Raw genomic sequence first — 14,318 nt, 5'->3', positions numbered from 1 at the left:
TTCTCTCAGGGTCAAAATGTAGTAAGCATATACTTAAGGAGAGAGGGAGTAAGTTCAAAGGAGATGTTCAGGGAAAATTATTTACAAAGAGAGCAGTGGGTGTCTGGAACAAACTGCCGGGGATGGCAGTGGGGGAGATATTACAGATACATAGATTGGGCAGCACAGTAGTGTAGTGGTTAGTACAACACTTTACAGTGCAGGTGACCCTGGTTCAATTACTGCCGCTGCATACAAGGACTTTGTACGTTCTCCCCGTGAACGTGCGGGTTTCCTCCGGGTCCTCCTGTTTCCTACAACAGCCAAAGGTGTACTGGTTGGTAGGTTAATTAGTTATTGTAGACTGTCTTGTAATTACCACTACTATTACTACATCGACTCAGGCCTAGGTAGCCGGTATCGGGCACGATGACAGACTCTCCGCTCCTCCCTCTCCCTCATCAATGTGTTCAGTTCATCTACGTTAGCTGCGCCGCTATCTTCTAGGAGCATTTTGACCATAGTCTTGGGAGGGTGCCCAGGGTTCATCCTCCCATGCTTGGGCTCCCATGTGATGACTAGACTGGCAAGTAGCTCAGGGTGGCATAGACAGTGCCCCACTAGTTGCAGTCTGCTCGCCTCAATTTTAGGAGTGAGCATCGGTAGGTCGTCATAGAGCTTGACGTTCATTATGCGCTGTTGCCAACTCACATCAAGAGCCATCCGGAGCATTCGTGTATAGCAACCATCGAGTGACTTTTGTATGGTCTTGGTGAGTGTCCACGTCTCGCATCTGTACGTGAGAATGGACCCTCTGACTGCTATGAAGATCCTCTGTTTGAGCTCTCTGGTCAGGTTTGACCTCCAGATTTCCTTCATGTTGTTCATTGCCCTCCACGCCAGCGGCTTCCGTATCTTTATGTCCTTCTCTAAACTCATCATTCTTGACCCGAGCTACTTGAAGTCTAAGACTTTCTTAATGATATCATTCTTTACGGTCTTGAGAGTACATTCGTCGCAGTTGAACGCCATGTACTCTGTCTTTTTAGCGTATAGGTGAAGTCCAACTTAGTAGCACTCAATTTCCACTTTTGTCGGCAGCTGCTGTGTTTCCTCAATCTGGTCAGAGAGCAGGACTATGTCATCTGCAAAATCGAGATCTGTGAGCGTAACTGGTCTGACCCTTTTGGTTTGTTCTGGTTTTATGGTAAAGCCAAGCTTGTCATGATCTTTGGTAGCTTGACGTAGAGCATAATCAAGGACTATTATAAAGATGTAGGGTGCCAGAGTGTTTCCTTGAAGCACACCAGCTAGGAAGGAGCTTGAACACTGACTGCTGTTTCTCTGTCTGGTGATACAACTTTCACCATGGTTTTGGTGTAACTGGACTCTATTGCTCTCAGTAGAGGGTCTGGCACTCCGTAAACTTGCAGGATCTTCAGCATTTTACTTGTAATTAGGCTCAGATTAAATCAGGTGATTGTTGGGCAGCGCAACTCAAAGGGTTGGTAGGGCTGATTCCACACTGTATCTCAATAAATAAGTACATATGTTTAAGAGGCTCTTAAATAGATACAAGAATATGCAGAGAATGTGCAGACAAAAGGGATTAGTGTAATTAGGCATCATTAGCTTAATTACTCTGGCACAATATCGTGGGCTAAAGGGCCTGTTTCTGAGCTGTGCTGCTATATGTTTGAACACCATTTGGCTATAAACACCCATTTGCTGCTGTTTTTAAACCTTCACTGAGCTTCCATCTGGAGGTCAGGAGGGTAAAATGGATGGTTTGGATTTTATCCTTCTCTGTCCAGTGATACAGTAGATTAAAAAAAACTGAGCAGGAAGGAAGAGGTAGTATAGATGTGATGTGTCTCCCTGGCATCAAGCTATTTACCTCTGATTTAATAATGACAAGTTTGAGAGCGTGATGTAAACCAACCTGAAAAAATAATCATAATGCATAGGCAAGGATTGTCAGATTTTGCATGCTGCTTGAATTGAATGGTCCGATTAAGGCTCAGAGAATCTAGCAGGTGAATGGAGATAAGAATCAGAATCAGACTTTAATCGCCAAGTACCTGTGCACATACAAGGAATTTACTTCCGGCAGATGTTGTCTCTCTGCTCATAACAATAATAATGATAAATATAAATGAAAATATAGATTATACATACAGGTAGAGCAATCCAAGTAATAGTTAGCCAACAGTTAACCGGCAGTTAACTGTTCAGCAAAGTGACCGCAGTAGGGAAAAAACTTCTCCAGTGCCTATTAGTCTTAGTCTGGAGGGATCTGAAGCGCCTACCAGACGGAAGCAGTTCAAACAGTCCGTGCGCAGGATGGAAGGAGTCCTTTATGATGTTCCCGGCCCTCTTCTTCAACCTGGAAGAGTACAGGTCCAGAATAGAGGGCAGGGAGGCTCCAATGATGCGCTCAGCAGTCCTCACTGTGCGCTGTAGTCTGGTTCTATCCTGCTTGGTGGCGGCTCCAAACCACACAGTGATGGAGGTGCACAGGACAGACTCAATGACTGCAGTGTAGAACTGCAGCAGCAATTCCTGAGGCAGACCATATTTCCTCAAGAGCCGCAGGAAGTACATCCACTGCTGGGCCTTCTTCAGGATGGAGCTGATGTTCTGCTCCCACTTCAGATCCTGAGAGATGGTGGTTCCCAGGAACCTGAAGTTCTCCACAGTGGACACAGGGCTGCTGAGGACTGTGAGGGGGGACATAACGGGGGGATGTCTCCTGAAATGCACTATCATCTCCTTTGTCTTGAGCGTGTTCAGCTCCAGATTGTTCCGACTACAGGATAGAACTGATGAAGGGTCTAGTCTTGAAAAGTCAACTCTATATTTTCCCTCCATAGGAATTGCCTAACTTTCTGAGTTCTCTAATTTTTTGTGTGTATTGCTCCAAGATCTGCAGTGCCTTTTGTCTCCAAGCAGGTGAAATGCTGCGTATGCTATAGATTAGCAGGACAAGACTGTCTCCCTTTGAGCTCCTTAAGTAAATCCACTATTTCATCTTTTCTTCTACACTGTTGGCCAATTCCCAGCAACCTTTGGTCACTGAAGGTACGTTAGACAAGCTTTTCCCTGTGTCTTGGTAATGTGACAATAATAGAACAATGGACAGACGGACAGACAAACATACTTTATTGATCCTGAGGGAAATTGGGTTTATTATAGTTGCACCAACCAAGAATACAGTAAAAATATAGCAAAATAAAACCAGAAATAATTAAATAATAATAAGTAAATTATGCCAGTGGAAATAAGTCCAGGACCAGCCTATTGGTTCAGGGTGTCTGACATTCCGAGGGAGGAGTTGTAATGTTTGATGGCCACAGGCAGGAATGACTTCCTATGATGCTCAGTGTTGCATCTCGGTGGAATGAATCTCTGGCTGAATGTACTCCTGTGCCTAACGTTATGGAGTGGATAGGAGACATTGTCCAAGATGACATGCAACTTGGACAGCATCCTCTTTTCAGACACCACCGTCAGAGAGTCCAGTTCCACCCCCACAACATCACTGGCCTTGGGAATGAGTTTGTTGATTCTGTTGGTGTCTGCTACCCTCAGCCTGCTGCCCCAGCACACAACAGCAAACATGGTAACACTGGCCACCACAGACTCATCGAACATCCTCAGCATCGTCCGGCAGATGTTAAAGGATCTTAGTCTCCTCAGGAAATAGAGATGGCTCTAACCCTTCTTGTAGACAGCCACAGTGTTCTTTGACCAGTCCAGTTTATTGTCAATTCATATCCCCAGGTATTTGTAATCCTCCACCATGTCCACACCGACCCTTTGGATGGAAACAGGGGTCGCCGCTGCCTTGGCCCTCCTCAGGTCCACCACCAACTCCTTAGTCTTTTTCACATTAAGCTTCAGATGATTCTGCTCGCACCATGTGACAAAGTTTCCCACCGTAGCCCTGTACGCAGCTTCATCTCCCTTGCTGACGCATCCAATTATGGCAGAGTCATCAGAAAACTTCTGAAGATGGCAAGACTCTGTGCAGTAGTTGAAGTCCGAGGTGTAGACGGTGAAGAGAAAGGGAGACAGGACAGTCTCCCTTGGTAATACGAATACCAAGACCAATCTCTCAGCCAACCATGCAACCACATCCACCTCAGCCTGTGCCAGTCCCTTGACCTTCTATTTCACACTTCTCCAGACTCAGAATCAGATTGCTTTATTATCACACATCCATCGAAACATACAGAGAAATGTGCCATTTGCGTTAACAGTCAAAACAAAAAGTTGTGCTGGGAGCCGTCCACAAGTGTCACCACACGATCTGGCATGAACAAAACTCGGCAAAACAACACAGGGCACAACAAAGAACAAAACAACAAAAGCCAAAAACCCTCCCTCCCACCCACCAGCACACCTATTCACACACACAGACAGGCAGTCCTGCGACCCCAGGACAGGCGTCCCAGCCTTCAGCCTGCAGAGGACTCACAGAAAATGGGCCTCCAAGCTTTCCCAGTGGACTCTCAGACACACAAGACAAGGGCTTCGGCCGTCGGGCTTCACATGGATACCATCACCCTATGGTGATGGGGTGAGGGTGGGGGGGGGGGGTGATTTGGGTGATCTTGATATCCATGAATTCCTGAGGTTCCTATCTACAAATATTCACCATCAATATAGAGAAGTCCACTCTTTTCAACCTCAGGAATCGGAAACGCACCCAATACAATGAAACAATAAAATACCAGCAAGTGCTGACAATGTAAATTAAAGCATCCAGCTTTCTGGAATACTGAATCCAGCAGGACTGAGAGCATAAACACAGCTGAAACAACATAATTTGTGAAATCTCTTGGGTTAATGTCTTTATCTGCAGATGTTACTTTTGCATCCTCCCCATGTTCCTGTGTTCGGTAACTCCCTGTACTGATGTCACTGGACTTCACAATTTAAACATTAATTAACTGAAATAAATAGATCCTTTCTACAGAAGAATGAATCATATCTCACAACTGGCTGTGGGTATAGGGTGTAGATACATTCTAGCCTCAGTACAGCTGCAAGACTTAAAACTGCCAGACACATGAAAATGACTTTGAACAATGAATGATGGTAAGTAACCTATTGTTACTTGGAGTGCACTTTAACTCACGATACTGACAAATTAAACTCAAATCGCAGACCGTACATTTATTTTCAAAGTTTGTACACATTATACAACTTTCGAGTTTTGTTTCCTAACAGGCAGCCACGAAACAAAGACACCCAAAACAACCATAAAAATAGACCACCAAACAGCCGGTGCAGAGAAAAATAATAAATCATTCAAACAATAACCACAAGCAAATAGTGTTCAGAACTGAAATCCACAGAGTCCATCCACAGACCCTTAGTTCAGTGTAAAGCAGAGCAGCGAGCTGAACAGGCTCATTCCACGCCTTAGGCCCCAACAACCTGTTCTTTACAATCTGGCCTTGCGACTAGATTGTCGTCCAAACGTCGGCTTCAGCTGCTCTAAGGACGGGACCCTGCCACCTTGATTTGGCTTATACCCGACCTTTTCCATTCAGCCCCGTGCTTAAATCATTGTCCAGACATTGGGTTCAGCCTCTTCGATACACTCTGAGGCCTGGACCCCACTACCTCAGTTCGGCCTGTATCCAACTTCTCCAATTCAGCCCAGGGCTTAATTCGATCAAACCTCAGGTCTTTCTCATCTCAGTTCTGCCTACTTGATTGCCTCCAGGTCCAATTAGAGGCAGAAATAATCTATTCAGCCTATTATGTCCATGTGATATTAAAAGTGGACCTACTCTGGATGCTCCTGTCACAGCTCTCAATACTCAGATTCCAATTCATGCTTATTTATCACATACGTCAAAGCATACGTATACTGTAATTGATTGATTGATTTTTTTATATATTATGTATTGTACTGAACTGCTACTGCTAAGTTAACAAATTTCATGACACTTGCTGGTGATTCTGATTCTGAAATGCATCATTTGCATTAACAACCAACACAACCTAGAGATGTGCTGGGGCTGCATGCAGGAGTCACCACACATTCCGGGAGCACCAGCCTAGCATTCTCACAGTGTTTGGCAGAACACAGAACAGAAAACACCAAGTGACAAAACACCAACAGCTAAACAAACATGGTCCTCATAGGTTACAAACTCAATAAGCCCAGGTTATCAAAACAACAGGAGATCCGAACTCAAATGAAGTGAATGGACCTGAGAGAATGAACTGACACAAAAGGTACAGGGCCTTCAGTTAAGATTATACTAAAGTGAAAGGACCTTCAATTACATGGTGCTGATGAGGGTAAATAATATGGCAAAAGTAATAAAGGTCTGAAGAGATTCATTTCTTACTTTCAAAAAGTAATGAAACTTACAAAAAAAGACAGCTCTCTGTTTAAAATCTCAAACTCTGGTGGTAAAAATAATTCCCGACAATTCAAACAGTAGTTTCAAAAACCAATTCTTCTTCCCACAAAGTCTTTTCAAAGCTGATTGTTGTCTAAAATGCAAACACGAGGAAATCTGTAGATGCTGGAAATTCAAGCAACACACACAAAATGCTGGTGGAACACAGCAGGCCAGGCAGCATCTATAGGGAGAAGCACAGTCGAGTGGGAGGGGGAGGGGGAAATGATAGGAGAAGACAGGAGGGGAGGGATGAAGCTAAGAGCTGGAAAGTTGATTGGCAAAAGGGATACACAGCTGGAGAAGGGAAAGGATACCCTCCGCCTTTCTTTCTCCCTAGGCCTCCCGTCCCATGATCCTTTCCCTTCTCCAGCTGTGTATCCATTTTGGCAATCAACTTTCCAGTTCTTAGCTTCATCCCTCCACTCCTGTCTTCTCCAATCATTTCAGATTTCCCCCTCCCCCTCCCACTTTCAAATCTCTTACTATCTCTTCTTTCAGTTAGTCCTGACGAAGGGTCTCGGCCCGAAATGTCGACAGTGCTTCTCCCCGTAGATGCTGCCTGGCCTGTTGTGTTCCACCAACATTTTGTGTGTGTTGTTGTCTAAAACATTCAGATACATCTTCCTTATCTTTTTCACACTCATCTTGTGTTGGGACTTCACACCTCATTTCAATTTTGTTTTGGGTAGAACTGCGGAATTGCCTTATTATGTACCGAGAAACAGCAAATAGCTTGTTTTGCATATTGTTCATGCAGATCAAATCATTATATGGTGCACTGAGACAGAGCAAGTTAAAACAAAAACAGAACGTGGGATAAAATGTCACAGCTACAGGAAGAGTGCAGTGTAGGTAGACAATAAGGTGCAAGATCAGAACGAGGTATGTTGTGAGGTCAAGAGTCCAATTTATTATAGCACATACTGGTAACAATGTAAGAGAACTTTGAATGAATTTCCTTGTTCCTCTCTTTAAGCTAAAATCCCTGGATTACTCTGCTGAAGCATAGCACAAGAATAATAATGATGAGAGCCTGAAGCAACGTCAAGTTGTCTGGGTAAGATAACGTTACAATCTTTTACTCAAAAGGTGACTTTGGAATACCCAGGAAATATATATTAATCTTCTAAAAATAGTGTGATCAACTTGGAAAATAAATCATATTTTTAAAATTGAAAATAAACCAGTTTGTTTCCATAATTAAGAATTAGGGGAAAATATTGTTTTACTGATGGCCAAAGATCAGTAGCAGACAAATCCGTGTTGTAGACCTCTCACAGGTTTTCCTGACTGCCATAGCTGCTATTGCCGTTCATAGAGTAAAACCAGTACTACTGTAATGGAAACAGCTTCACTCAGTGGTCACTTTATTAGGTACACCTGCTCATTAATACAAATATCTAATCAGCCAAACAGGTGGCAGCAATTCAATGTATGCAGACATGGCCAAGAGGTTCAGCTGGTGTTTGGACCAAACAACAGAATGGGGAAGGAATGTGATCTAAGTGACTTTAACTGTGGAATGTTTGTTGGTGCTCGATGGGGTGGTTTGAATATCTCAGAAACTCCTGGATCTCCTGCAGCAGCAATACAGCATAAAACGTACACTGAGTGGCCACTTTATTAGGAACAGTGACTCTTACAGTGGAATGACTCTTGGTGCCAGATGGGGCGGTTTGAGCATCTCTGAATCTGCCGATCCCCTAGAATTTCCAAGCACAACAATCTCTAGAGCTTACAGAGAATGATGCAAACTGCAACCCCACAAAAAGAAACCTAGTGAGTGGCTGTCCTGTGGGTGAAAACACTTTTTTTGATGAGAGAGTTCAGAGGAGAATAGCCAGACTGGTTCAAACTGGCAGGAAGGAAACTCTAAGTCACTTAGTGTACTATATCAAGAAGGCGGGATCAGGTTACAAGTGTCTAATAATCTTCCAATCAACAGGGGAAGATGATATGTTGCAAAGATCGATGCGCCAGGTGATTCCGTTGGGACGTAGCTTTGCGGAGTAGTTGTAAGTATTAAGTTAAACGATTAATCCCTTTTCGTATGCATTCAAACAAGCTTGACAGTCACATATTAGAAGCATTAACCTTGCCTCTCAGTGCATGTTTGTTTGTTTTTGCAAATGGAGATTCATGCCCGTAAGGAGGCGTGGTTGTTAAGTTAATTTTGTAAGGGGAATTAGTCCAAATTTATTTTCTATATGGAAACAGAAGAGCTACGATTGCCAAATGCATTCAGAAGGCAAAGACATCAGTCAAATCTTCAAGTGCAACTCATAAGAGCAACACTAACTGACAGGATCATTGCACTAATCTGCTAATATTACCATACACTTTGCTCATTAATTGTGCAGAGAGTTTCCCACATACAGGATGCCCTGGGTGCTCGTCCTTGACAATTCAATAGACAAAACCTAGTGCTCTTATCAATCTTGCTCTACCTCCAGGAGAGACAAGAGACAAGAGACAATTTCACCGATTTAACTGAGAATTGAGATCCATTTGATCAGGTGGTATGAAAGGTCACAATATCCCTCTCTTACAATACATAGAACATAGAATAATACAGCACAGTGCAGGCCCTTCAGCCCACAATGTTGTGCTGTGCTTTTAACATACTCTAAGATCAATCTAACCCTCCTCTTGTCATAGTCCTTCATTTTTTTTATCATCCATATGTATATCTAAGTGTTTCAATGTATCTGCCTTTACCACCACCCTTGGCAGGGCATTCTACTCAACCAAATTAATGACATATAATGTAAAAATAAGTGATTCCAACACTAACCCCTGCAGAACACCACTAGTCACAGCATCCACTCAGAAAAAGGCTCCCTTTATTTCCACTCTTTGCCTCCTGCCAATCAGCCAATGCTCTTTCAATGCTAGTATCTTTCCTGTAAGACCATGGGATCTTATTTTGTTAAGCAGCCTTGCTGTGCCTTGTCAAAGGCCTTCTGAAAATCCAAGTACACAACCTTCACTGATTCGGTTTTGTCTATCCTGCTAGTTATTTCCTCAAAGAATTCTAACAGACTTGTCAGGAAAGATTTTTCCATGCAGATTTTGGCCTAACTTATCATGTGCCTCCAAGTACCCCATAACCTCATCCTTGACAACTGACTCCAACCACTTCCCAATCACTGAGGTCAGGCTAAATGGACTATAATTTCCTTTCGTTTGCCTTCCTCTCTTCTTGAAGAGTGGAGTGACATGCCTGTACTCTGATAATAAATCTACTTTGAAACTTTGAACTTTAAACCAGGTGACGACTTCATTGATTGACACAGTACTGAGTTGTAACTGAAGTTCTGTTTTCTATTGCACAGATGCTCCTGATGGCAATAAGCAGAAGCTGCTCCGTGCAAGATCAATTGGCACATTCTGAGAAATTTTAGTTCGAACATCAGGGAAAATGTTACTTGGACAAAATATTCCCAATTCACATGCAAATAAAATTGTTTGCACAAATGGGTAAGGTCTTGCCTCATTGAAACTCTGGCTCCCTTTAGGATGTTCATGCCGAGTCGTCAAGCAAACACAATGTTGAAACAGACACTTTTCAGCACACAACACTTTGCCCTAATCCCTCATTGACAGCAGAGAAAAGAGCACACAGGAGCACAGAAGTGCATTTCCAGAGAACATTTCTTTTTCACTCTAGATTGCTGGCAGAAAGCCAGCATAATGAAGAAGACAAAATGACCCACCAAAAGAAAACCGAACAAATTTACAAAGATGGGTTCTACCTTTCTAATATTCATGTAATACACACTGGAAGACCCAATCCTTTCCAGTCCTGATGAAGGGGCACCAACTAACTTTTTATTCCCCTCCCTAGATACTGCCTGACTTGCTGAGTTCCTGCGTGTATGTTGCTAGAAAAAAGGTTGCCAGTAGGCTGGTCAGGTATTTGGCATGTCAAGTTTAAGCAGAAATTTATAATAATTTCCCCTGACCCACCATAACATTTTAGTTGTCTGATTCCTGTGTGACTGGAGAAAACACTAAACCTGTCGGTTAAATACAAGATTAACATACACAAAATGCTGAAGGAACTCAGCAGGCCAGACAGCATCTATGGAAGTTCTAACCATGGGGTGGCATGGTAACACTTTTTACAGTACCAGTGACCCGGCTTTCCTCCAGGTGCTCCAGTTTCCTCCCACAGTCCAAAGATGTACTGGTTGGCTGGTTATTTGGTCTTTGTAAATGATTAGGCTAGGGTTAGATTAGGATTGCTGGACAGCACAGCTCGAAGGTTCAGCAGGGCCTGTTCCATGCTGTACCCAATAAATAAATAAGTAAACAAACAAACAAACAAATATATAAAAAGAATAAAGTGTTGACATTTTGGGCCGAGATTCTTCATCAGGTGAAACACAACAGTGCATAATTAGTACTAGGCAACATGACAGGACGATCCAACATAATAGAACACTTTTTAGTTACCCCCCAGCCCCAGTTAGTCCGATTTCCCTACCTTTCCCTACATGTGGTGAAGGGGGTGGGGAATTTTTTTTGCATTGTTATAACTATTAAGATGTCACAAGAGTAACTTTAAAAATATGAATGAGCCTTAGAAAGATCTAAACTAAGAAGTACCAAAATCATACATCCCTAATGTTGTTAGTTGAACAGCAGTGATCATGTCCAAAACTCACTGTAATATTGGGGTGGAATAAGTGGAGATGTCACCTTCCCTGTTTGCCTCTCAGGCTCATTCTCAAGTATCACTGCAGAAGGGAAAACGAGCTCTGAATCAGAAGCTTTGCATCAGGAGCATAGAACATAGAACTTAGAACAGTACCACACCTGAACAGGTCTTTCAGGCCACAACGTTGTGCCAAACCAAATTGGTAATCAAATGGCCAACTAAACTAATCCACTTTGTCGACATAGAGTCTATAGCGGTGGCATGGTAGTGTAGCTGTTAGCACAATGCTTTACAGTACCAACGACCCAGGTTCAATTCCCGCTGCAGCCTGTAAGGAGTTTTTATGTTCTCCCCGTGACTGCGTGGGTTTCCTCTGGGTGCTCCGGTTCCCCCCCACAGTCCAAACACATAGCATTTGGGAGGTTAACTGGCCATTGTAAATTCTCCTATGAGATGGGTAGGATTAAATGGGGAACTGCTGAGTGGAGCTGATTCCAACCAGTATCTCAATAAATCCTTTCATTTCCCTCAATCATGTGCCTATCTAAACATCTCTTCCAGTCCTAATGGATCTGCCTCTTCCAGTACATTCCAAGCACCCACCACTCTTTGGGTAAAAAAAACTTCCCCCTCATATCTCCTTTGAACTTACTCCTGCTCATCTTAAATGCATAGGGAACACGAAGGAGAGAAATACAGAAATCTTAAGTGCACACAACTAGGAATTTTACTGCAGATTCTTTTTCTAATCCCAAGACAATATATCCATTTGGATAAAAGTACAGAACCGTGCTGATGCAATAAAAGGGAGAAGCTGCTGCAGTCAGTCCTCGCATAGTTAAACTGAACTGAACCAATGACTGAAAAAAAAATCCCTTCCTTTGCAGTCTTTCCTTATAAATCAACCACTATCTGAGAGGTGGGAAGGGAGAAGTATTTCACTTGACAAAGGAGCAAAGTTTCACAAGTTATTTTTATGCCATTTCTGGAAAAGATCCAAAATTATTTAAAGAGGCAGCGGCCTCCAAAACCTTCAGCCCTATAGCCTACATCAGAGATGTCAGAGGAGCGGGTTGGGCAAGGACAATGTTCCAGCAGAACTCCAAACCATCTCTCTTCACATTGTCAGATATTATGGGTTGGCATGGTGGGACAGGAGGTTCTTCCCCATTCATCCCACTTTTGAAGAGCTGAAGAAATGAGAAGCCATCAGGTGCTGAGCATAAAAGAGCACAGGGCCTTTGGCCCATGATGTTGTGCCAACCTTTTAACCTACTCCAAGATCAATCTAATGCTTCCCACCCACAAAGCCCTTCATTTATCTTTCATCTGTGTGCCCATCTAAAAGCCTCTTAAATCTCTCCAATGGACCCACTTCAACCACCATCTTTGGCAGGATGTTCCAAGCACTTACACTCTCCATGTAAAAAACCAACCTCAAACCACTTCCCATATATTCCTCCAATCAGCTCCACCACCCGCCAACCTTCCCCTCACCTGGTTTCACCTTTTTCCTTCCAGCTTGTACTCCTTCCCTTCCCATCACATTCATTTTTCTGGCTTCTTCACCCTTCCTTTCCAGACCCGATGAAAAGATTCAGCCCAAAATGTTGCTGTTTATTGCCCTCCATAGATGCTTCCTGACCTACTGAGCTCCTCCAGCATTTTGTTTGTGTTACTCTAGATTTCTAGCATCTGCAGAATCTCGTGTGTTTGTCTTAAAATAATGCCCTCTTATGTTAGCCATTGCTGCACTGGAGAAAACATGCTCACTGTTCATTCTATCTACGTGTCCTATCATCTTATGCACCTCTATCAAGTCATCCCTTCTCCTCCACTCCAAAGGGAAGAGCCCTAACTCACTCAAATTACTAACTGAAATTACTCACTCCTTTTTGTTATATTTAAGCTTAATCTGAATGAAGCAATCATCCCGAGCTACTTCATCCTGTCAATAAATAAAACCCAGTTGTTTCTTTTTCAACATTTGAGGATTCAATTGGCATTGAAAACAGCAAAACCATATTTTGACTTCATTCCATCTTCAGGCTCTACATCCAGATTCTTTTTCATGAGCATGTACCTCCGTCACCCGTCCCCATCTTTCTACTAAAATTGACACATACGTTATGAATGCCTTGCCCCTTCCAGTGCTCATTAGACTATAACACATAGGAGCAAAATTAGGCCATTCAGCCCATCAAGTCTTCTCTGCCATTTCATCACAGCTGATTAATTAATCCTCTCAACCCCAGTCTCCTGCCTTCTCCCCATAGCCTTTGACTCCCTTATTAATCAAGAACCTATTACCTTCCATTGTAGTGGTTAGCACATTGCTTTAAAGTACAGGTGACACAGGTTCAATTTCTGCCGCTGCCTGTAAATTCTCCCTGTGACCGCGTAGGTTTCCTCTAGGTGCTCTGATTTCCTTCCCCAGTCCAAAGACATGCCAGTTGCTAGGTTAATTGGTCATTGTAAATTATCCTCTAACTAGGCAAGGATTAAATTGGGGATTGCTGGACAGTGTGGCCGAAAGGACCTATTCCAGACTGTATTTCAATAAAAACAAATAAATAAACAAATTCAATGACTTGGCCTCCACACTCCTCTCTGGCAATGAATTCCACAGATTCACCACTCTCTGGCTACAGAAATTCTTCCTCAAGTCAAGTCAAGTCACTTTTACTGTCATTTCGACCATAACTGGGGGTACAGCACATAGTAAAAATGAGACGTTTTTTCAGGACCATGGTGTTACATGACACAGTACAAAATCTAGACTGAACTACGTAAAAAACAACACAGAAAAAAACTACACTAGACTACAGACCTACCCAGGACTGCATAAAGTGCACAAAACAGTGCAGGCATTACAATAAATAATAAACAAGACAATAGGGCAGTAAGGTGTCAGTCCAGGCTCTGTGTATTAAGGATTCTTATAGCTTGGGGGAAGAAACTGTTACATAGTCTGGTGAGAGCCTGAATGCTTTGCTGCCTTTTCCCAGACAGCAGGAGGGAGAAGAGTTTGTATGAAGGGTGTATAGGGTCCTTCATAATGCTGTTGCTTTGCGGATGCAGCGTGTAGTGTAAATGTCCGTAATGGCGGGAAGAGAGACCACAAATGACCTTCTCAGCTGACCTCACTATCTGCTGAAGGGTCTTGTGATCTGAGGCGGTGCAATTTCCGAACCAGGCAGTGATGCAGCTGCTCAGGATGCTCTCAATACAACCCCTGTAGAATTTGA

General features: G+C 43.1%; 1 protein-coding gene and 1 long non-coding RNA gene across 3 annotated transcripts in view; one reads left to right on the top strand and one right to left on the bottom strand.

The window, feature by feature from the left end:
- Positions 1-14,318, bottom strand: part of wwox (WW domain containing oxidoreductase) — a 1,112,408-nt gene that overhangs the window by 319,005 nt on the left and 779,085 nt on the right. The window lies entirely within an intron of this gene.
- LOC132407219 (uncharacterized) lies at positions 4,914-9,947 on the top strand. Its single transcript, XR_009516408.1, has 4 exons — positions 4,914-5,082; positions 7,384-7,464; positions 8,353-8,422; positions 9,743-9,947. It is a non-coding gene; the product is annotated as an uncharacterized LOC132407219 (long non-coding RNA).

Source organism: Hypanus sabinus, chromosome 17 (assembly GCF_030144855.1).
Source record: "Hypanus sabinus isolate sHypSab1 chromosome 17, sHypSab1.hap1, whole genome shotgun sequence".
Classification (NCBI taxonomy): domain Eukaryota; kingdom Metazoa; phylum Chordata; class Chondrichthyes; order Myliobatiformes; family Dasyatidae; genus Hypanus; species Hypanus sabinus.
This window is presented reverse-complemented; position numbering and strand designations above follow the sequence as displayed.